Here is a 24,650-nt window from a genome sequence, read left to right on the forward strand (position 1 = left end):
AACGTTATTTGTACAAAATGTTGTTTCAAAGGGGTAAAATATGGAAAACCAAATCGAAGCAAAGAACCAGGTCGGTAAAGCCTATTTACTAATAACGGCATTAAAATTCCACCAAGTTCTCGTGAAATTGAACTAATTTACATTTTATAAGACTCACGACACCATTAGCATTGAACAGCTGCTGCGGAATCACCTCGCAGCCATTCAACACCGATGTGGAGTGTCTCTTCTACTGAATTTCGACTATCTTCTATCTCAATGTAGCACTCTTGTGGTGCGATTAGAATAGAGCAATAATGCAGAGTAATAGAGTATGCAAAATTATTGTAAAGTTGTAGAATATTGGGATTTTTCCATATTTAATTATATGAAAAAAATCCCAATAAAACGCAGCAAAATTTATACCAAATATATATTAATTAAATAAAATAATCAGTCTTGGGAATTTAAAAGATATAGTTTATATAAAAAAGCGACATTAAAAATCATTGGTATTTATATTGATGACAAATTGAAATAAAGAAAATGATTGTGAGATTTTCCACTAGTTTTCTCCTGAATAAATAAAATAAAAGTTGCGACTTCCTAATATCAGATAAATAAATTCAACCCATAACATTACGTTGTAATGCCGTAAAATTGTTTCGGGCCTCTTAACGATCATCTTTCTCACCTGAAAGCAATACAATCCAAAACGAATCACATCACTGATACATTCAAAAATTCCTCAAAACATCACACGCGTGATTCGTTTCGTTCGTGCAAACACGTGCGCCCTTCGCGACGCCTCGACCGTTACTGAAGCTTAAAGCTCCGACCGGGGGTTGTTTCTATGTGGGTGTCCGCACGAATGGGGTTGTTTGTGTGTGTCAGGTCACTAGAATTTTGGTAAGACAAGTGAAGTGGTGTGCTCTACATATTGTATCCTTTAAGACATTTATTACATAACTCATTCATGATATTGCTTTTCCGGTAAACGTTCATCTGCAGATTCCATGTTAAAAGCTTTGCGATAGGATATTGATGGAAAATATTGAATAAAACTTTGTAAAGAGAACATAATAAAACTTTAGTGCTTTAATTCGCTTGTCTATTAAATTTTAGATCTATCAACACTAATTGTACATCACAAAGACAACTATTTATTACCCTTGGTTAACTTTGTCAGTGTAATTGACGTAATGAATTGTTTAAAGTGTATTTTATTACAAAGTACTACATTTTCGTAATTTTCGAGATACAACCTTGTCTTATTTAGTATTACGAACAATGTAAAAGCGCAGTATTACTCCAAGCGATACAAGTGTCCCACGGAGTGTGTCTTCGAGGAAGATTGCAGTCACGTGCAGCGTGAGGTAGGTCACGGTATTAAGATTTTTTTGAGAAAAAGCCATTTCAAAACACGTATGCTCGAGAATCATATCACATGATTCGTCGCTACTAGAGATTCTTCTTCGGCAAAAAATGATTAAAGAACAAAGTCTAGTCCTAGTGTGTTTCTTTCGGTGACACCTTTTTACAATACATGTAAGTTACCTAATTATTATATGCTATCTACATACATATATAATATTAATATTAGACAAACCTCACCCTCGCTATTTAAAAAGTTACGCACCTGACATTACGCTACAACAGGTGCGGAGTAACGGTTCACGTCACAGAGTGGAAAAATAACAAAGTATAATATTGATGTGCTGACACTTTTTGAAGAATGCATTGTATCATTACTTTGGCCTGTGTCGACAGATGGGGCACGCGTTTAATCGAGCGTTATAGTTTTTTAAATTGCTTAATAGTTTGCGTCTAAGATTACTTTGTTCAGTTTTTATACTTATGCGTAATTTTTATGTGTAGTGATCGAGTAAAAGAAACAAGTACTAAGTACTATAACTATCAAAGACAAGACAAAGTATTTTAAGAATATTAAAGTGAAAATATAACCAAAATACCCTTTATTCAAATTATTCGAGCATGTCTATGCATATATATTTTAAATAAATATTATGAAACGTGCATTTAGAGCGTTCCAAGCCAGAGCAATATCGAATTATTAGAATTGCACTCAAAGACAATAAAAAGCAAATAATTATCTTGTATCGTGGGGACGATTGAGCCGTCAAGTGTGTGCCTGGCGCGTGACGTCACCGCACACGTCACGATCGCAAATGAAGCTGCCACTCAGCTAACCGCTCGCTACAGACACCACCTATTGGCTGCCTCTAGCACTCCACTACGAGTACCTGAACTAACATTAGATATTGGATTTTAATAATTGGAATTAAAGTAGGTTATAATATTTTCCAACGTCCTATATGAATTTTCACAACTAAATAACTTCTATTTAAAGCTCAATTTCAAAACTTTTTGTTGCTTGTTCAGTTTCTAATTTTGCGGGAAAAATATTTCAGCCGTTCCTAAGGCTGTCACACATTATAATTAGATCTATTAAACAGCAGATATTTTAAAATGTATTTATTCATCTAGACGGCATGCAGATCTAAGACTCTTGCGCTCGTGTGTTCCGCAAACAAGGTATAACAGATCTAATTAATTATTACACAGCTTCACCTACGACATTCACATATTAACAGATTCGCAGAAAACAGTTAACTTGAGTCACTGTTATATACCGTAGTTAATTATGTTTTATTAATTTATTCCTTAAGTGAATCAATACCCACTTAGAAAATGTAAAAATAATGTGTGTTCTTAATCGAATAGGTTTTGAATTGGATTTTTAAGGGGTGTCCTTCATTTTCTCGATCAGATTATTATTTATTTTAGAAATATAATAGAGCATAGAAGCGAAGATAAGTAGGCCACGACAAGAGAGATGGCGCTATTTAAGATGTTCATAATTATTTTAATGGTGCTTTCCGTTCCCCGGCAACGGCTTTAGATGGAGAATTATTATACTCTCCACTTTTATATTTGCTAAAAATAAAACTTCTTCAAAATATAAGTGCCATGACTGGCAGTCCTAGTGCAAAATCTGACCCGACATTTCGACGTTGACTGCCAAAACAGATTTATTTTATACATCCTATATTCTCATAGAAATCTATGAATTTACCCATATATCTAATTCATGACATTTTCATTAAAATAAACTAGAGGAAGAAATTATTTGGTAATAAATTATAAAATAGGGAAATGATGATTTCTATATTTTATTAACTACTTTATATAACTACTTCGAAAGGGAAGAGTCAAGAAAATGAACGAAGTGCGTTTTCAAGACGTTTCACCATATCATTACAGAGTCCTCGTGGAAACCACAAAATAATGCAAACAGTTCGGAGCTCGACAATCGAAGAGCGGCTTCTATTTACATTCCAATATGAAACAAATAATAAGTTTACACTAGGGCTGTCACCTCGCTTCATATGGGCCAATGCGCAAAAAATAATGAGTCATTGCTTCACATTGACCTCGGTGTTGCTTTAGAAAATTAATGTGTATATTGCGCGTGATATATAGAATTATTTCCTAAATTGAACGTTGTATATAGTTAAAAAATTGCATTTGTTATTTACTTTTTTATATCTATACGTTAAAATGTTATTTTGGCTAAAGTCCGATTTAATTTAATCAGTGAAACATTGAGCTGACAACCCTGAGGAAGGAAAATACAATCGCGGGTATCTTACTTTGATGTTTGAAGTGCGTTCGTTATCAAATATTTGTACCAATGTTGGGACCAATCTTCCAACTTTCGACATTACAACTTTTCAGATTAATTTTATAAACTTCTAAGGGTTTTTCAATCAATACACGATTTCCACATGCGATGTGTATCTTTTGAACTTTATTAAACGTAAAGTATTACAAAACAATTCCGTCTGATCCGGAATTTAATTAGTATTTATGGAGTGCCTATGTGTGAATAATGTCGCTGATCGAATAGTCCTTAGGTTTTATTTGTTCTGAATCTATCTTCTGTAAATGTATGATATCATAGTACTAGGATTTAAAGCAATTAAATATACATGTCGTGTATCTAACACCATCAAATAACGTGGAGCGGGAACAGGCCGTGGTTGGTCGCATCGCAATAAGGCAAACTCGTAACCGGGTGACGCGTGTTAATAAAATAAAGCGAGAATAGAATGTACTAAATTATCTGCGGGATATTCCATCATAAGGAGACGAGGGTGTCCATTTTGCTATTATTATCAGGATGTCAATTAAAGTTATTATTTATTCAACTGCGGTAGTGTTTCTTGTCTTTCGTTATTAAAGTAAAATAAAATTATGTGTTTATAATTAATAAGTCAAAGTCAAAAATCATTTAATCATGTAGCTGACACAATGTACACTTATGAAAGTCAAAAAAGAAATATACATTAAATGCTTCTAATTTTACATTTACTGCCAGCCTTGCAATTCTGTAACTCACTTTTTGAACTCTCACGGCGGTTTTATATAAGGAGGGAGCTTGTAGTTTATTGTTTATCAGCAGAAAACGCGAGCGAAAACCGCAGTGAGAGTTCGAAAAGTGAGTTACAGAATCGCAAGGCAGTTCTCAAATCAAGGGCGTAGAACGGAAGAGAAGAACTGGCAATAAACTCTCCGCCACTCTTTTTAATCGCCAAGTTTTTTTGTTTTACACAACGTTTGTAAGGAGCTGCAACCATTACACCATGTTTCACATGACATCTTAAGTAATAAATAATAATAAAATAAAATAAAATAAAGATTTGTTCTCTATCAGCAGGAGGCATGGTGAAATAGGAGCACGCACTTACATTCTCGTGGGAACAACACGCAAATACATAGTCGAAACAACTAACATCACCGCATAAACGAATTCAAATACGACCAGTCACCACAGGTAGCACCCGTTCACAAGTATGACGCATGGTCAGCCATCGGCCCTAAACATCACAATTAAGTAATCAGTAATATCTAATTAAAAGTCTAATCATGTAATGTTGGGTGTGGCAGAATGGCAGAGAAAGAATGACAGTAGAATAAATACTGTGGAAATGAGATCGTTAAGAAGTATTACACATACTGTACTGTGTACCATTGCGTGATAGGAGAAAGTAATAGTGAAATAGTGAGCGTGAGCAGTGTGGATTAAAAGGGGACGTAATGATAAGGATACGATAGGGAATGCTTAGGTGGTTTGGCCAGGTAGAACGCATGTATGAGAAGTGGTTAACAAGTAGGACAAAGCAACCGTGGATGGTGAAGTTGGGTTGGGTAGGCCTTTTCGGATATACCAGGACCAAATCCAGAAGGTACTAGAGTCCCGCGAGGTATATCAAGACCGTAGCAAATCCAGATCCTTGGACCCTGCCTATCCTTTCGGAAAAAAAGGTGTGATAATATAAATAAATAAAGTAATATCTATTTAATTTCTTTAATATTAAACACTTGTCTTGACTGTGGTTGTAAACGCTATTCACATTTAGTGGGAATTCCTCGCAATCAGTAAAGCGTGGTCACAAAAGTCGTAAGTCGTGGGCACGCGCGGCGCATCAATATCTCCATAATTCGCGATATGAATGTATGTCTGTACGTGGCTGCTGCAGCAACACATATATCCTACCCATTTATTTGAACAACAAATATAGGATTTAGCCTACAAAGATATACTTAGCCATTGTGATTTTTGTTTCATTTTTATTAAAAAAATATTTGTATTAGAAAGTTAAGAATAAGAGTGCTGGCCCGCACGCGGTCTGCAAGTTGGGGGCCTGAAGAGATTAGTGCCACATACACTATGAATTAGGAAAACATTGGAAATTCCCTATAAACGATAGAATTTCGAGATGTCAATTACTTCTTCAAGTAGAAATGCTTTCAAATGCTAAGTTAAACGCTTCCTGCTCTCGGCAAATTTCTCATTTCGAGGTTAAAGATGCACTGGGCTGCACGCAGTTCTCGAAATAGGGTCTGGAAGCAGTAAAACTCGTTAAAATAACATTTTCAACTTGAAGAACAGTACCATAGAATATGAATGGAAGAATTTCCTTGAAATTTACATTTCTCCCGTACAAATTTTGCAGCCGTAAATGATTAATTAACTCCTTCCACATCTTTTCTATCGATTCCGCTCTGTTTCATCCACTCCTATGGATACAAGTCAGTCGAATCGGGCGTAACGCGGAAAAGGATGCTCGACATTTTAAAAAAAATATTAGACCCAAATAATTACCACCCCTGAAAGCACTCCAAGTTTTAAAGAGAGGATTTTTTCAAGAGGTCGTAATAAATTTTTAACTACCGCCCAAGTAACTGATCAAAGTTTGCTCAAGTATCACTTTTCTATCTGCCACAGTTGAAGACGGAGACCGGGAGACCAATATCTGGTACGCTGATGTACTGCCAGGCCAAAAGAAGACGCAAGGGCGATTTTAGCCAAGTATGGCAGTAAGTCTTGTTTTTTTAGCCTTAAACTTTCACCCCATCAAATTGCCACCAGATTTTGAACAAATACTCCAAATTCGATCCCGATGAACCGTTTTTTGAACCCTTTATACGAAAACGTCAGCATCCCCTAATCTCGTCCCCCTCGAAATAAAAGGAGATGAATGAAACGTGGTAAATCCAGCTTTATATAGATAAGAGAAGGATACTATTATCATGATAACGTTCAAATACCTTTCAGAAATAAAAAAGATTACTTACAAAAGGCATTCCATATAAAATCTCGCTAATGTCTCCTGGATATTTCTTGCACGTGATCGAGTTTACTCTTTCGTACACAAATTATATTTTCCTCAAATTCAAATTATTCAAATGTATGAAGTGGGAAAGGCTCGCATAGTATATTTAGAGAACATTTTAACCGCTTCTTGTGCCTACATCTAAATCACACCTGGAACAAAATCAGCCATAAATTAAATAGCTAACCCCATCCTCACAGTCTAACAATTATGGCCATGTTTAATTAAATTCAATATATTATTTAACCACAGCATAATTTACACATTATTATAATATTGTAGTTATCAAAAGGCTAACAAAATCTAAAATTAATAAAAGTAATGTAGTGGCGATTTAATTTTAATCAATTGTAGAATTAATTGAATTAGTTATGGCCATTCGCAGTTGCTCGACTTGTTACCCATTTCAATATAATTGGGTACCAGGAAACAATTACAACTTAATATACACGAAATAAAGTTTTAATCATTGCGTGCAATGTTTCGGGAGCCGACCATGAAGCTCTATTCAACATTTCTTTACTGATTCTCATGTTATAAAATTGTGTCAAAAGCTACAAGTCAGTACCTATGCATATTCCCTACAATGTAGTCTAATATTAATTTGGAAAAAAGGCTACAAACCATCGTGAGGAACCTAGCTTGATTTAGACCCAAAAATCATATAAAATAGAAATCTTCTACTCCCTTTTAAATATCAATGAAGCAGAAATTTGAGACGTTGACCGTCACGGGATATCATTATTTTTTTCTTTGAACTCCTCTCGTAGTCGTTACGAGACTAACTAACGATTGTAATTTGACTACGAGTATACTATTCATAAGCCACGCTTATCGGGCGATATTGGAGCTCGTTAAATCTCAGCCAGTGTCGTCACACTAACTTCTCGACCACATAGTTAGGAAGTTACGTCATCAATACTTCGACGTTCTAAACGGAAACTCTATTTGTATCTACTACTATGATTTGGGGTGATTAAGTATATAAGTAATTTAATCAAGTATTAGCTCTACGTATAAGCAATGGTTACGCTTTATACATTGTGAAAGAACCAGATGTTTTAAAATTTAGTAGTTTCTATTGAAACGTCTACGTAGTAAGTTTAGGTACACTTGACTGCCGACTTGTGTGCGTATGTTTAGTCAAATCAAGCATCAGTTTGACCATATTGATAGTGCAATAGCTGGTGTACAGTCAAACAGAAAATATGCCTTGTTAACAACCTACTTTAAAAATTTTGTTTCAACCTTCATTTATTTCAAATTTAAATAATCTTTTATTTTACAATGTTATGACAAACAAACAATATTTCTTCCCGTCATATTTGAAATTCACCAGTTTTGCATTATATTCGCATTCTCGAATATACACCACCTGTACACTTTTAAGTCATTTTCATAAGCGATATGAGCAGTATGATTATAAACACTTAACGGACTCTTCTCTCACCCGCGGTGTAGGCAAACGGATCTCTTGGAATTGTGTAGCGGAGTGTACACCTCTCGACATTTCGAATTAATTGACACAAACATGATGGTCCTTCAGGTCGTGTCCTCATGCTACCGTTGCACTTAATAGTGAAATTACTGCCATTTCTAAGTCGTCCTTAATTTGACATTTCGACCGAGGCAGTCTCTTTATGAAAGTAGATCTCCTCTGTCCCAAACGTAACGTAATTCATTTGTTCATTATCGTCTGAAGTATCTTTTAAGCTTGCCACCTTTGCCTCTTAATTGTAATAACATGTATGATATAATGTGTAGCGCAGCATGAATAGTGTGTGGTATTCAATAATGAAAGGGGCGGCACACCTGCGCGGCTTATTGCATACCGATCTGTTGCTCCGACCGCAACCGAGAGCTTCTGATTGTGGACGTTTCGAAGAGTTTACAGATGTGTCAACATTGGATTAAGGACCATTCAATAAGCTTTTACTGGCAAAAGTGACAAGCTGCGTTACATGTTACTAGGCGCGATGCAAACATTGTAACTGGAATTGAGTAAAGAGCCTTAATTATTTAATCATCCCACTGCATGATTAAAGTAAATACATTAGTATCGTTTATCTCTTAGCCTTACTACTAGGGATGTTAGTTGGCTTGCTAATTCATTGCAGTAAGTTTCTAGATCTGGCTGCTTTGTTTCTGCGTGTGTTATGAACCTAATTAATTGTTGAGAAATGTGATATGTGTAATTCTATGCAGCTAATCTGCAGAGCTATTTATTACTTGTATGTATTTGTATACAATTCACTTCACACGTTAAAATTCTCTTTTTTTTTGGTGCCTACTGATTCGGAAAATTTCTTTTTTGTTTGATAAGAAGTTTCTTGTGCTCCTATTAAAATTAGAAATGATTTAATGAACTTAGGTATTTACTTTCCGAAAGCACTTTTGGTAAAATCAAAATGACAATAAAGTTGCCTACGGAGTTGAAATACGTCTTATTAGCAGATTGTGATATCGTTTATAGTTTTTTAAGGAAATATTATTTAAAACAGATAGTTTTAACTTAATATGCATTTGATTATTGCATTAAGTTAGTCGACAAACCTGTGCTTGTTGCTTTGTTTAATAGATTATACAAGAGGTTCTCGGCGAATAACAACAACAGAGTGGAATTAAACGTAATATAGCAATGTTTATTGTAATAACACTTCAAAAACAACACCGACCCGCTTTGAACTAATATTCATTGGAGGAGCTTTGTGGCTGCCGCTCAAGAACCACGTCAAACTAGTGTTGCGTCGCAATTTATCAACGGCAGCGAATATTATTTATATTTTATATATTTTTTTTTCTTTTTACTCTAATCTAGCCTTTTTAAGATAATATACAGGAAAGTTACTAATGATTTTAGATCTTTAATTAACACAGTTGTCACTAACACTTAAACTTTTCACTCTAAATCGGACTAGACTCATAGTCTCTAAAACGCCACTAGCTCAATATCCTTGATCCTTTTGAGTCTACGCACTAGCCCCCTAGCCCCCTCTTTTGAAAGCTCCTTCCCTACTGGGTCCCCAGTCAAGATTATTATATCTTAACTTAAGTATTTCGTCTAGCTTTGATTCTATTCTGGTTTTATATTTAACAGCACTTGTCAGGGTTTCCGACATTGTTATTCCGCTTCTCTTGCGCCGGTTTCAGAGTCTTTGATGAGGTGTATCCCTTGCATATAACGCATCTTTAGCGTAATGACGCTGTGTGTGACCATTTTTTTGGCATATTTAACATTCTGGTTTAAGTTTTTAAAGTAACTTACACCCGTATATATGTTTTACATAATAAAATTGTATATGTCTTCTATTTTGCAAAGGTCAACATGAACATGTCTGAAAGTACAACTACTTCTATAATTTTGTATCCTCGGGCTCATGGAAATTTTTTACATGCTAGCAAGTGTGGTACAATTTCTTGGCAATAACCCGGATGGTTCTGTTTTGTTTGTTTATATATTACTTAGTTTTTATTTAGATATCCTGTCAGCTACCTGTAGCATTCTTCAGTTGCGGCATTAACAATTTTACTGTCGGTTATTATTCCTTAAAAAAATGAGGAAGGAGCAAAAGGCTATTTATTAGGAACCTTAATACTATTCCTAAATACATTCCAAATATTCAAATACATAATAAAATTAAGTTTGAGATTGTGTGTTAGTAAATTCCTTCGCTGTATCGAGTGACTTGTATCGCACGTTCTTAATAACTGTGACGGCGATCAGCGCGAATGTAGTACTAATACTGATCTCACTTAGTTTGTGCTCATCTCTGAGACTGGAGGTCGGTGTGAGGCTAACGATGCAGTCTAGCTGTATTATGCATTTTTAGTATTCAATAACTGAGATATTCCCTTTACCTTTTCCTTACCTATACTTAATGTACAAATAAAGTGTCCTTTATGCGATTTAAGACACGTTAAATGGGCATGCTTAGTGCTAAACTCCTCTATCACAGTATTGTGTATTTCCAATTATTTGCTAAAATAATGGTACATATGATCGTACGTCAATCGTACGCATGAAAAAACTAATTGAATAGACCACTGTCGACCTAAGTTTGTAATTGTCACCAAAGTTCTTAATTGTAATATTTATATATTACAATGTAGACCTCTTACAATCAAGATTTTTTTTATAATCTGTGATTTAGTAAAATATTCATTGAAACGTTCATCAGAATTGTCAAAAATTAGCATTACTCAAAATGTTTGCTAGCCGTCATTTAGTCAGTAATCACTAATCAATCGTCCTAACCACTGCAATTGACAGAGCTGCAAGTAAATTAGTGGTATTTAAATAATGACAATGAAATACATGGGTAATAGCGGAGCAGCTAATACATGTGTCGGTGAATCAAAATTAACGTTAAACAATTAATGTGCACGACTGTACCGCAGTGTTATGAGCGCGGCAGGGTGTGTGCACCTATTGTAGGGTAATGAAATATCTATTATTTTATATTTTCCTTCACTATTCAGATATTTGTAATCCTTTATGTGCTTTTTAATTTAAAAAAAAGTGCTTGCCTACAAAGTACACATGTCAGAAGTGAAACTTCTTTGGCAAACGAATTTTTAAGTTCTTGTTCATATTTATACAAATCTAAAACTTAAGATTTCCAAGACTTAGGGGGAGGAGTTAAAAGGAAGATATGTTAGGAATTTAATGAATTTAATTATCAAAATTCAAAAATTCAAAAATCATTTATTCACGTAGGTAACACAATGTACACTTGTGATTCGTCATTAAAGATATAAATATTAATGCTTCTAATTTTACATTTACTGCCAGTTCTCAAATCAAGGGCGTAGAACGGAAGAGAAGAACTGGCAATAAACTCTCCGCCACTCTTTTTAATCGCCATGTTTTTTTTTTTTTTTTTTACACAACGGTTGTAAGGAGCTGCAACCATTACACCATGTTCCACATGACATTTTAAGTAATTAATAATAAGAACATAAATAAAAACAAAGACTTGTCCCCTATCAGCAGGAGGCATGGTGAAATAGGAGCACGCACTTACATTCTCGTGGGAACAACACGCAAACACATAGTCGAAATAATTAACATCACCGCATACACGAATTCAAGTACGACCAGTCACCACAAGCAGCACCCGTTCACGAGTATGACGCATGGCCAGCCATCGGCCCCCTCGCCATATTTTAGGGAGAGAGACAACCCGACGCATGGACGCCGCCACAAGCAATGACATTTAAGCGAGCATGACGATCCTTGAAATGTGGACTTGGCTACATAAGAAAATAATAATAATACTGAAATAATTGGATACCACATGGATCACGGTTTGTTCCCACTTTACATTAAAACAGTCGTGGATGTTGACGATCGCCCCAGAGTCTGGAAATGCAGCCGAGAGATTCAGTCGTGTTACCTATAATATATACTGGAGCAACTCATATCCAAGCACTAGGATCGTTTAAATATTCATTTATATTATAATAAGCCTTAGTAAGCAGTTTTACTTTAATGTACGATTTAAATTTATTTATTGACAACGCTTGTATTTCACTAGGGATTTTGTTGAAAAAACGTATACAATTGCCTTGGAAAGAATTACTCGTTTTATGCAGCCTTCTGGTTGGTGCGCAAATTTTGTCTTTATTACGAGTACTATAATTATGGAAGCTACTATTCTTTTTAAAGATATCTATATTTTTCCGCACATACAAAATATTCTCATAAATGTATTGACTTGCCAGAGTCAAAATATGTAATTCCTTAAATTTGCTTCGGACCGACTCCCGTGGGGACAACCCACAGATCGCTCTTATAGCCCGCTTTTGCACTACAAATATCGATTTAATGTCAGCTGCATTACCCCACAAAATAACACCATATGACATTATACTATGAAAATAGCTGAAATAAACAAGCTTTGCTGTGTTCTCATCCGTAAGATCGCGTATCTTTTTAACTGCGAACGCTGCGGAACTTAGCCTATTCGAAAGACCTTCTATGTGTCGGCCCCACTGGAGTTTACTATCTAAAGTAATTCCCAAGAACACCGCATTATCAACAAAGTCTATTTCCTCGTCTTTAATTATTATTTGAGAATGACTACTTTTTACATTTGTAGTTACAAATTTAACACATTTTGTCTTCTTTTCGTTTAACTTAAGATTATTTGTATTAAACCAGTGAACTACACTGGAGATGGCACTGTTTACGTTATCAAGTGATGGATTTTGTCGTTTCACTTTAAATAAAAGCGAAGTGTCATCAGCAAACAGTACTATCTCGTGAAGCTCCTTTACAAGAAATGGCAGGTCATTTATATAGACAAGGAATAAGAAGGGACCAAGTATGGAGCCCTGCGGTACTCCCATAGTAACAGAGGATCCCTGTGATATAGCTCCATTTACATTTACCTTTTGAATTCTATCGCTCAGGTATGATTCCACAAGATTTAGCGCCCTTTCGCCAATGCCATAGTGTTGAAGTTTCTTGATTAGGATTTCGTGATGGACACAGTCAAAAGCCTTTGATAAGTCGCAAAAAACTCCAATGGCATCATGAGAATTTTCCCAAGCATTTAAAATCTCGGAAATTAATTGAATGCCAGCATCTGCTGTGGAGCGACCTCTTGTAAAACCAAACTGCTGGCTATGCATAATTTTATTATTATTAAAATGTGTCAATAATTGTTCAAGAATGATTTTTTCAAAGATTTTACTCAAAGCCGGCAGCACAGATATGGGTCTAAAATTTGTGGGGTCCGAAGTGCTGCCCGTTTTGAATAACGGTGTGATTTTACTTATCTTCATCTGGTCTGGAAAGACTCCACAATCTATACATTCATTAAATATTATAGCCAACTCTGAACTGATAGTATTGATTACTGATTGTAAAATGAAAACAGATACACCCCAAAGATCTTTAGTTTTTTTTATTTTTAGCTGTTTAAATGTTTTTATAATGTCATTGCAGCTAATGCGGCTAAATACAAACTTATGATTGCATACAGGAACATTCTTTTTCAATAATAAAAGGGCGGCTGATGGTGAAGAATTTAAAACGCTGGTTGTATTTAAAGGAATGTTAGTAAAAAACTCTTCAAATGCAGAGGCTACTTCGAGGTCGGAACTAATTACTTTGCCGTTTATGTTCACTTTGAATTCAGTATCCTTTCTGGAGGTTCTTCCAGTCTCCTCGTTTATAATTTTCCAAGTAGCCTTTATCTTATCAGAGCTGTTGTTTATTCTAAGACTTAAGTGTTTCGCCTTAGCGATTCTACACTCTTGCCTAAAACTTTTTGAGAATATCCTAACATAAGTTTTAAATTCTTCACTGTCATTATACTGTTTTTCATCATACAACTCATACAATTTTAGCCTTTTTTTGTGTAGCTCCGGAGTTGCCCAGTCACAAAAGGTAGGTTTCTCCGAGACCAAAAAAGTCTTTGGAGTGAACACATTTTTGAATTCACCAATAAATGAATCAAAGAATGTGCTATATAAATTATTAGGGCATTGGTTACTACGCAAAAATGGCATTTTAAATATCAAATTTTTCCTAAATCTATCTAACCGATCCTCTGTTATATCAATAAAATATTAAAAGTATCGAAGATTAATACAAATTATAAATTTATTTTTTTAAATGTATTTCTTCGATGATAAAAGCACGAGGCATTTTAATTTACAATTCGTCATTTGAGATTTTAAAAAATTATTTAGGTACATAAAACATAAAATATTTTTACTTTTCTTTGACAAAAACGCGGCACATCTTGGCTTTTAAAAAAGTTCCACTTCAAAAATGAAATCAAATAATGTTGCGTCTCTCTTAACACTTAAGTCTAAACATGCCACTGTTGTTACATGTTGCTTTGCGACAAATACATATATTATAGGCGATGTGGGCCTCTCAATATTCAGGTCGCGGGAAGACAGTTAGCTTGACTTGGCCACAAACAGACGCACTCACCCTGCCCACAGCAAGCATCAGTTTGACGAGCGGCTCGCTGTTTGAACACTTTATTTGTAATGCAGCTTGTTTGAGCTACATTTTGTATCAGTCTGATTTGCGGTGAGCATGCGACGTAATTAATAGCTAACCACTAGCCCGAGCATAGACAAAAAATAGCTATATTTTATACGTTTACCTGTATAAATAAAAAACCTTCTTACAATTTCTAAATGTTACCAACATAAAATAGACAGCAATTACAAAGGAAACAACACAATGAAATAATTTAAAAAGCACGTAGGGACCTAGTATTCAAATGTTTAAATTCTAAAATTCGGCTTTACGGCTCGAACTAACGGAGCCAATATGAAAATTGTTATTTAATTACAGAGAACTGTGGTTCGTTAAAAATATTCACAGTTTGGTAATAAAATTGTAGCATTTTGTATGAATTTAAAAAATATATATTGTGAATCATCTATTAGATACTGATATATTTTCCAACCAATTCGACTTAGGCTCCTGCAAGAAAAGAGCGTACCAATTCCTAAAAGGCCGGTAACGCACTTGCGAGCCTCTGGCAATGTGAGTGTCCATGGGCGGTATCACTTAACATCAGGTGAGCCACCTGCCCGTTTGCCTCTTATTACATAAGAAAAGAAATAGATAGTTAAATATAAAACGTTGTTTAATAAGAATCCAAACGTGGCAACGGTTCGGCATTTTAATTGATTACCAAACAAAATCTGATGTTTTACATAATATAAACTACTTTTGAAACGCCTAGAAGCTGAATTATTAAAAGTACCCATTAGATGTCAAGAAGGAAAAAACTGCACTCATGCAAGGTCTTCCAATGTAATAAATAACACATTATTAAGCAAACGGCGGTAAACAAAACAACGTCGCCCTATTACTCAATTTCCGAGTTTTCACAATTCGTCGGGAAACAACTTCCCAATCGAATATTTCCTCTCGACACTCCTCCCCTCCTCTGCACCCCCCCCACTTTAACCTCCGCTTGTATAACGAGATTGACGTATTGTTCTTAAAATGTCTTTAACTCATTTACGTTTTCAATGCTTCACAATTGTGTTCTACGCCTCGTACCTATTCACGACTGCATATTGGTAGTAAATTGGATTTTTTATGTTTATATTCAAGACCTGATAAACGAGCGGAGCGTTTTACGTCGATCAAAGTCAAATAGGCCTAGTGGCTTCAGCGTGCGACTCTCATACTTGAGGTCGTAGGTTCGATCCCCGGCTGGACTTTCTTTCTATGTACGCATTTAACATTCGCTCGAACGGTGAAGGAAAACATCGTGAGGAAACCTTAGACCCAAAAAGTCGACGGCGCGTGTCAGGCACTGGATGCTGATCACCTACTTGCCTATTCGATTTAAAAATGATCATGAAACAGATTCATAAATCTGAGGCCAAGGCCTAAAGAGGTTGTAGCGCCCCTGATATCCAGACTTATTTTTATACTTTCTTTTGTCCTAATAAGTTGAGGTGCGTAAAAAAATATTAAATTTAATCAAATCGAACATAAGTAAACGTAGCATGTGGGTCTTAGGGTCGGTTCATTACGGACCCGAATTAATCTGAGTAATGTCTTAACCGCGGACCTTCCATACCCGTATGATATTTCTTCTACCGCTACTCACGATACAATCGAGACCAAAGTTACTCGGCAAATAGAGAGAGAGATAGATAAGTATTTTAAATCACTGCTCAATGCAGACTAATAGAAAATGTTATAATTTCTCACACTACAATGTACTGCATATATTAACAAAACAAAAAAAACAATTGTATGCACCAACCGCGATATGATATGGCCCATATTGATGTTTGAAATGTCAGATAAACAATTAGTACCGCGTAGTACATCCTTTTTCATGTATCTATACTTGTAAGCAATATTAAGTTTATATTTTTAACGAATGGCAACTTATTTATTGTCCTAAGAGACGAGTCGTGGGACTCGTAGTAGCGGCGGCAGGCAATAATACAAATGGGTTAGAGCCACGCTATCTTATCGGGCTCAGTGACTCGCCCCAATCCCCATTTTTTCATTGTGCCAGTATTGGTAGTCCGATACCAGTGGCCCAGTAAAGACAATACCCAACTATCGTAGAGATAAGCTATGATTCCCCTTGAATTATTTATGGTAAGCTGCTGACGGGCTTTGCGTAATTTTATATCTTCCATTTTCTTCATAAAGATTAACTACTGTGAGGTGGCACACACTTTAAAACATAATAAAAATGTGCCTACTTATAAGTACATAAGTACTGACCAACGCGCATTCCCTGCGGCGCCAAACACAATCTCGGGATAAAATTAGCCGGCGTCTCTGGCTTATAATGCGATTGGGATACGCTTTTATAGAAGTTAAATTAAATAAATGATATGGTTTTGGAAATCCGCTTGTCCTATTTATGTTTTAAAATATCTATTTCGTAGGGTCTTGAATAAAATAGGAAATTATTTAGAGACACCCCATATAGGACTTCTTGCAGCACTTCCTACAGCACGGATACATTTTTTTACCGCTTGAAGGCGTCTTCGGAGGCTTCGGCACCTTTTTTCTGTTCGGATCGCAACGCTTGTCATACCTGTCTTTATACTTCTTCTTGCAACTGGTATAATCGTCGTCATCTCGCTTTTTCTTCTTCCCTGCAAAGCCGAACCTGGGACATTTCTCCACTTTGCCTGCACGCAGAAGATACTTAGTCTGCATCCTATACTTCCTTATCCGCTCTTTTTCTTTTTCTCTTTCTAAGATCCAATCGTCTAACTTCTTTTTTATTACGTCACGGTTGTCGATCATTTCTTTTAGTTTTTTCTCCGACACATGTTTAGGTTTAAGAATTTTTTCTAAGTCTAACATAAAGTCATGATGAGATTTTTTTTTTGCTTTGCGGCGAAAAGTATTACTCGTGTCATTGAATTGTTCTGAATGAGTGATTTCGACGTCCCTAATATCGGAACTATTAAGATCTTTTATTTGCTTTTGAAGGTCTCTCAAGTAATGAACACCAAGTACGGCCTCCGAATCGTTTACTTTCTCCAAGAAGTCCACGTTTTTATTTATGATAACGTTCAATTCCTTCAAAAGATAATTTTCTTCTTTTTCCAATTCCTTAATTTTTTGTTGAATTTTACTTGTTTTACTACAAGTTACAAACACAACAAAAAGCATTGCATTTATATATATTTTTAGCATATTTGTCTTAGGTATAAAATACGTTTTTAATTTACAATATGCACTCTGAAACGTTTCTTTAAACTCAACGCTATATAAAGTAACAGGTTTGCGAAAACTCTAATAAAATGAAATAACAAATCGATTTCTATCAACAATAAAATAAATAAAAAAATGTAGAGAATTTTTTTTACAACCTTAAATTCAACAAAAGAGAAATTTATTTAACAACTTCAGCCTTCATGTCACAGAAAGAGTGACGTCACTCGATTACGTTAGTGACGTAAATGGTTTCGATGGAAAGCGCCATTAGGTGGATTAAACTTGGATGACAATTTTTAAACATGTTGTACATAGTAAACTCCATAGCTGGTTATGAATAACAGATGTGCTTTAATGAATTCAATAGTAAAAAGAGGAATATTGACTTATTAGATTTTGTTACCCAGATCAGCTTTTACACAACATTTAAGAGCCATGCATTTCGTATTTACTGCAATTGGATAGAGCTTTTATAAAATAACAATTTATACATAGCATGTATTGCCATCATCATAAACAGGAGAATAAATCTTCGAGTTACATAAAAGGAACGGTAATTTTTACTTTACTAATTTACGTAGAAGTCGTGTTCCATGGATTCGATTAAATAAGATTGCTTTGATTTCAGGAGAAGTTTTAATACATTTAGGTAACTGTCTGTGCTGGTAATTTGAACGTGAATATTTCGTTGGACTCCATAGAAATAAGCACGTAAGTACCATTTGCAACCGCGAATAATATGTGTTTCGTTGAACGATGGCCACGATTGCTGGCGGAATTTATTTTTTAAATGCAGATTTTTTATATATATAAATTTATATTATTTAAAGTATACTTTAACACTAAATAGTTTTAAGACAAAGATAAATATATGGGTTGAAAAAGGGCCATTTAACTCTCCAAAAGGTTTGCATTCCGCATTGATCAAAGGAATTAATATCGCAAAAAACCGAACCTATATATGTTTCAAGATAGAGGAGCAAATACCGGCGCATTTCCACCTTCTTGTTTTAGTTTGGACCCCAGATCTTCTTCACCCTAGAGTTACTCAGGCAGTCTCATCATTTGAGGTTAAGTCTTTCAGTTTATGTACGATTCTGTACACTACACTCTGTCAAATTTGTATTCATCTTTGATATTTAGTTCAATCACTGCGATAAGAATTCATTCAGTTTAATGGCATATCCGACATATGCTATATGCTGTCGTAATATTGACAGTTTTCAGTGAAAGCATAAAAATGATCAGAAGGGAGTACTTAGCACAGGATTTCGGACAATTTGTATTGTTTACACCTAACTCTCAGGCCTGATAAGGCGCAAAAGATTATTACATATTAAAATCAATTTTGTATAATTTTCGAGTCCCAGTGGCTCCAGAAGTCATGTGTTTGAACCCCGGCCAATGGATTCAACATTTCAATAGAATTTAATATGTTGGTGAATCATCAAAACAATCAATTATTCTTAGGCCAGCTGACATTGCTATTTGCGGCATGATATTCCCCTCCTCTCCAAACTATTTCTAATTCTAACATTAAATGCACCATATCAGAGTTCAATTAGTGAGACGTTGTAAATATAAAAGCCAAAATCTAATTTACAAACTAAATATAATATACTTTCACCAGTAACTTAATTTGCCAATATTATGAGATAATAACACCCCAAAATTTTTTTAAAAGAAACATAAAAAATAAATTGTACACGAAGTGTAACTCAATGGATGTGACGGGAAGCGGAAGCGGGACAAACATGCACTAGTGGTTTACTTATAGATATTAGATGTCGATAACTAACGATTTTCATAAACATGATATATCCAGACATACTACATAAGATATACAATTCAACATCGAAGTATGAGCCTATATACAATTAATATGTATCACGATGGGGACCATAAATTTGAATATTCTTTGCCAGAATGTAAAAAATGTACTTAACAGAATATAATAAAAGTTAATTCTTAAGTTTTTCATTAACTGTAGCTACGTACAGCTTATTTTTGTAAGTTTTAGTTAAAGAAATAAGGCTTTGCAATTGCACATCACTGACAGTAAAGTATTTAGTGAGTGAGATAGCGGCACCGGCACGGAAATGAAACAATTCAAACCGTTTCTCTCTCTTTCTAATTAATATAAGTCATAGTTAATGTATTGTTTATTAATAACCTATGTTTAAAAAACCTTGGTAGTTCACAATATAATGATTAAGGCGTCTTATTTCAAAGCGACGCAACGTTACGATCTTTTTCTTAAATTTACGTCTCAACTCTCCAGTTTGCCGGCAAAGATTAAAACAATTTATATTTTATCACTTAACATTACATTAATAGCGCCATCTGTCACGCAGATAAGCCAACCCAAACTTCGCCTTCATTTTTATAACTCCTACCTTTATTTCTCTCTCTTTTGGTGCAAATTCAGAGTTTTCTAAGAATTGCCTCAACTTACACGCTATTATTTATTAAACAACAAACAGTTGGCATCGGAAATACAGTTAGAACATCTTTTATTTATCCTCCAAATACAAAATCTCTAAATAAACAGTGTATACCAATTTATATTTTTCATAAGACTATTTAAATTCAGCAAATTATGTATATCTTATGAAAACGATAGTTATCTTTGCCCCATTATTTATCGCGAAGAAAATCCAATGTATTGGAATTTGTTGTTGAAAAACCATAAAGTGTCGGCCATGTTGCGTCGTAAACATGTCTTAGGTTAAGCCGTTTAGGATTTGGCCTGGGGTGCCTCGCCCTCTACAATCTATGACTATTATTTAGAGTTTACCCTTTAAATGGATCTATTGTAACTTATTGTTCCCGATGTTGGGCCAAGTGGAGACCGAGTTTTGATTAAATATCTTTAAGGAAACGTTTTCGTGGAATTTCTAAGCATTAAAGATACTTCTTAGGTGCTTATGCTAAAAATAAGTAATTAATAAACTTTCCAATTTATTCTAGCATAATATTTTCCAGTATCAAATCCCATGTCATTTGTATTACAACAAACCCAACTTGTAGTTGCCGAACTCACTAATGAACTGATCTCATACTAAACTATACAAAGAATAAATGAGATAAAACTAATCACAATAAACCCTAAACCGTATCTCTTTTCTGATTTATTCCGTGAACAAGCTGGAGGGCGCCACTTGAATAACAATCGCAGACTTATTCTCGCGGTACGATCGCCATATATGTATTTTTGTAAAATAACCAACAATATATGACAGTAAAGACAAATATAGAAAACATTTCAAAATTATGAACACAACATTCGGCATTAGCGCTCAACGAAAATATTTCTAATAATTTCAATTAAACAATTGTATTTAGTATTTCCCTTTTATATTTATAACTTTTTAATCTCATGGGTTCCGGGAGTTGTTTACTACAGCAATAAAACATTACTGCAAAATATTGGTTTTCTTTATTCATTTGATTAACAAAAACGCCATCCACATGAATAAGGGTGTGTAACTTTAATTACATGGCTGGATACCTTAGCGTCAAGTTGTTGGCCTACGGGCTACGAAGCCACTATGGAAGGGCTAAGAAGCTACGAACCTTCTACGAATTATAACTAAGTTTGTACCTGTTACCGCTATTTGCACCAAAATACAAGAATTTCTCAAACCGATGCGTTATCAACATCATTTTATGAATTCACTTAATTTTATTTTTTAATAGATAATATTTGTGAATAAGGGAAGATATCGATAAAAAGTATGTATTCTATGTAGACGACATCGATTTGTATAGTGCAAAGTTATGGTGACCACGCATAGTGAGGTATCGTAACGATTATTTCAAAAAAACATTTAAAATGATACATGATAACCGTTTTATACACTGATTTAGTGATTGCCTGTAAAATATTATAAGAAAAGAAATCCCTAAATTAAAAAGAAACCTAACATACGCGAGCCAAAACTGGAAGTTTAATCATTGATTAGTTATCTGTTTCAATAAACTATGCATTAAAAATAGTATTATATAGCTTAAAATAACATATTTAAACAATATCAGTAGCGACAGGTTTTTCTATAATATTTTTAGGAGGGCTGGATATATCTTCCGTACTTGCTCCAAAGGGAAAGGACAGATTACTCGTTTTCTATTATTAAATATTAAACATATCAATATTGTTTTTTGAAGTGTTATTAAATGTGTTTAATGTGGTTGGTTTTTTTTAATTTAAATATTTCACTTATTTGAAGAACTTCAACTAAATTTATTTATTGAAACGAAATATATGTAAACAGCTACGATACATTGACGTTTTAAAGTTAACGTTTTAATAACTCATTTAAATTTAGTCGAATCATTTCGTACTGTCAGTGCTTACACAGCCGTTTCGTTATATTATAAAAAACAAAGTCAAGACTGTTGGTGTATATGAAATGAGTTTTATAAATTTCTTTGAAGTATCAGTTGGAGCAATTGGGCGTTAATGTATTTCGAGACAATATTAACTACAAGATAAATAAATATATTTCAATACCAACAAATAGGATCTCCATTGTTTATTTAAGGCAAAAAATGCGATACATTATTTTTGCTTGTGTGTTCTTTTATAAACTTGCTAAAGCGTCACGCTAAATAATCTTTTCCTGCAAAAGAAAAATCTACTTAAAGAGAAATCTCGTTAAAAATCCAATAACGTTCTAATCCCTCTGTTCGTCAATTATGGCGGAAATCGAACCTGCAACCGCAGTTACTGAAAACCACATACCGACGTCCAAAATACCAATATTACGGGCAAATTTGAATATTTCAATTGAAAATAGATTTGAATTTTGCTCAAAATTCCTCCCTCCCCTGCAAACCACGAATTCAATTATGACATTACTGGCTTTAGCACGCGACTTTGTTCATTAATATTAGGACTTTTTCTTCAAAAAAGTAATAATGTAACCCGCAAGTCGAATCTCGTTTGGTGCCTTGGCGAATCCCGAGAGCATGTGGAGGTCTGAGGTGCTGGGGGTAAGTGGAGCTTCGCTATCCCTCTGACTGTATGATAAGTAGTAATTTCAGTTATGCTTCTGCCTTAATGCTTTTAAAGCGAGCTTTAATATAAATATTATTATCTTAGAGACTTCAATGTCGGCGTTCCGTAAATCCGAGGCTCGGCAATAATTGGCAACTCCTCACAAATTGGACGCTCGATGCAACCAATTATTTTACATTCTTGTGTCCGTCCGATGCATACATAATGACACAATGCAGTCCAACTATTTGTATTGTCTTTTGTTCTTTTTGAAAATAATATTATTATATTTATTGTTAACCAGATGATTAATTCAAACAGTTTTTAGAGACAGAAAAAGGCTGAAAGTTAGAGTTATGCTTTAATATGGTAGAAAAGTTTTACACATTAGATTTGTAAATGATGAGGCATCTTTTAGGCTTTGTTATCCTCGATCTGGTACACGCGTGGGTTATACAGAGAGTCCGAATTTCTTTGGGCGAAGTCTGACATGCCGCGTTTTAGAAGCTGATAAAACAAACGAATTCGAGGATGCACCGCCACTTTGAAGGTCTTTAGCTTCTTCACAATCTCTCCTACCTGAAAGAACATATTAACATATATTAATTTATACAGTGTTATTATTTATTTCACGCTGATCCTTGCTTAACTTGCTAGGAAAGCAAAATGCTTACCCTATGCCCCAGGGGTTCGTCTCACTAACAGAAGATACTTACGTGTTTCGCGAGCGCCTCGTCTGTCTTCAATTTGTTAAAGTCCTTGTCCAAAGTAAATATGTGAGTGCTATTCTGTCACATAAATATAAAGTAAACAAATTGTGTGTGCCGATCTATAAACATTGAATTGGCATTTTTTTTATTTCTAGAATTAAATTTTTAGTTTAAAACATGTGCGTAATTGTAGACTTTGAAGTCGAGCTCACAGCATAGTAATATAAAACCAAGTTTATGTTATCGTTTACTATGTGCAACATGTTTTTATTTTAATATTGAATGCTACGAATAAAAATGCTCAATAAAAGTCATAAATATAAGAACGAAACGGTTTTAACTCACAACATAAAGTAGCACACTCGTGAACAACGCGCATGTTATAGTCAAGTACATGACGCTCGATGCAGACTTTATCGGTAATTTTATGTTTACATGTTTTATGCGAGTTTATAATCAGCTTCCTGAGCATTTTGAAAACTAGCTACGCCTCGCAGTCTTATTCCAATGCAAAGTAAATATTAATTAATTAATATGGTTTTAATTTACTTTAATTTTACGTTTTCATTTACCACCTCGTACCACACCCGGGTTGGGGCATATATACAGGCGTAGATACACATATACAGACCTAAGATATAATAATAATACATAAAGTAGTGAATTCTCTTTTATTTTTTAAAATAGAACTAATTTGTTTGCTATGTGTATTCACGGGGTGATAAAATGTCTCTGCTTGAATTTTTAATTAAACCATAGTCATCGAGCCACTATTACGGGGGCTTTGTACACAGTACAGATGACAAAGTTGCGTTTGGAAATACGCAAGCAAAGGCGTGGCAAATTCGCTAAACGTGCTTTTCTTTCACCAACATAACGCCCCCGCACACAAATCCAGAGATGCGATGGCTGCTATTCAAAAGTCTGATTTCGAATTGAAGGAAAATCCTTCGAATTCACTGGAGCTATGGTGCTTTCTACCTATTTCCTCGGTTAAAGGGACACCTGAAGGGCCATACATTTTAAGACGATGACGTAGTAGTCGCCGCAAAACACGATTTTTTTATAACTTT

At 34.7% G+C, this 24,650-nt stretch overlaps 1 protein-coding gene and 1 long non-coding RNA gene across 16 annotated transcripts in view; both read right to left on the reverse strand.

The window, feature by feature from the left end:
- Positions 1-787, reverse strand: part of LOC125052239 (hemicentin-1) — a 193,334-nt gene extending 192,547 nt beyond the window's left edge. For all 15 annotated transcript variants that reach the window (XM_047652945.1, XM_047652942.1, XM_047652946.1 and 12 more), the window contains exon 1: positions 674-787. The gene's annotated coding sequence lies outside the window, so the exon portion shown is untranslated. The remainder of the gene's footprint in view (positions 1-673) is intronic.
- Positions 788-23,214: 22,427 nt separating this feature from the next.
- On the reverse strand, positions 23,215-24,090 carry LOC125052623. The gene is made up of 3 exons (XR_007117464.1): positions 23,923-24,090; positions 23,584-23,655; positions 23,215-23,446 (listed from the first exon to the last, which is right to left on the reverse strand). It is a non-coding gene; the product is annotated as an uncharacterized LOC125052623 (long non-coding RNA).
- Between the last annotated feature and the right edge of the window lie 560 nt (positions 24,091-24,650).

The sequence above is a fragment of the Pieris napi genome, chromosome 9 (genome assembly GCF_905475465.1).
Source record: "Pieris napi chromosome 9, ilPieNapi1.2, whole genome shotgun sequence".
In the NCBI taxonomy this organism is placed as follows: domain Eukaryota; kingdom Metazoa; phylum Arthropoda; class Insecta; order Lepidoptera; family Pieridae; genus Pieris; species Pieris napi.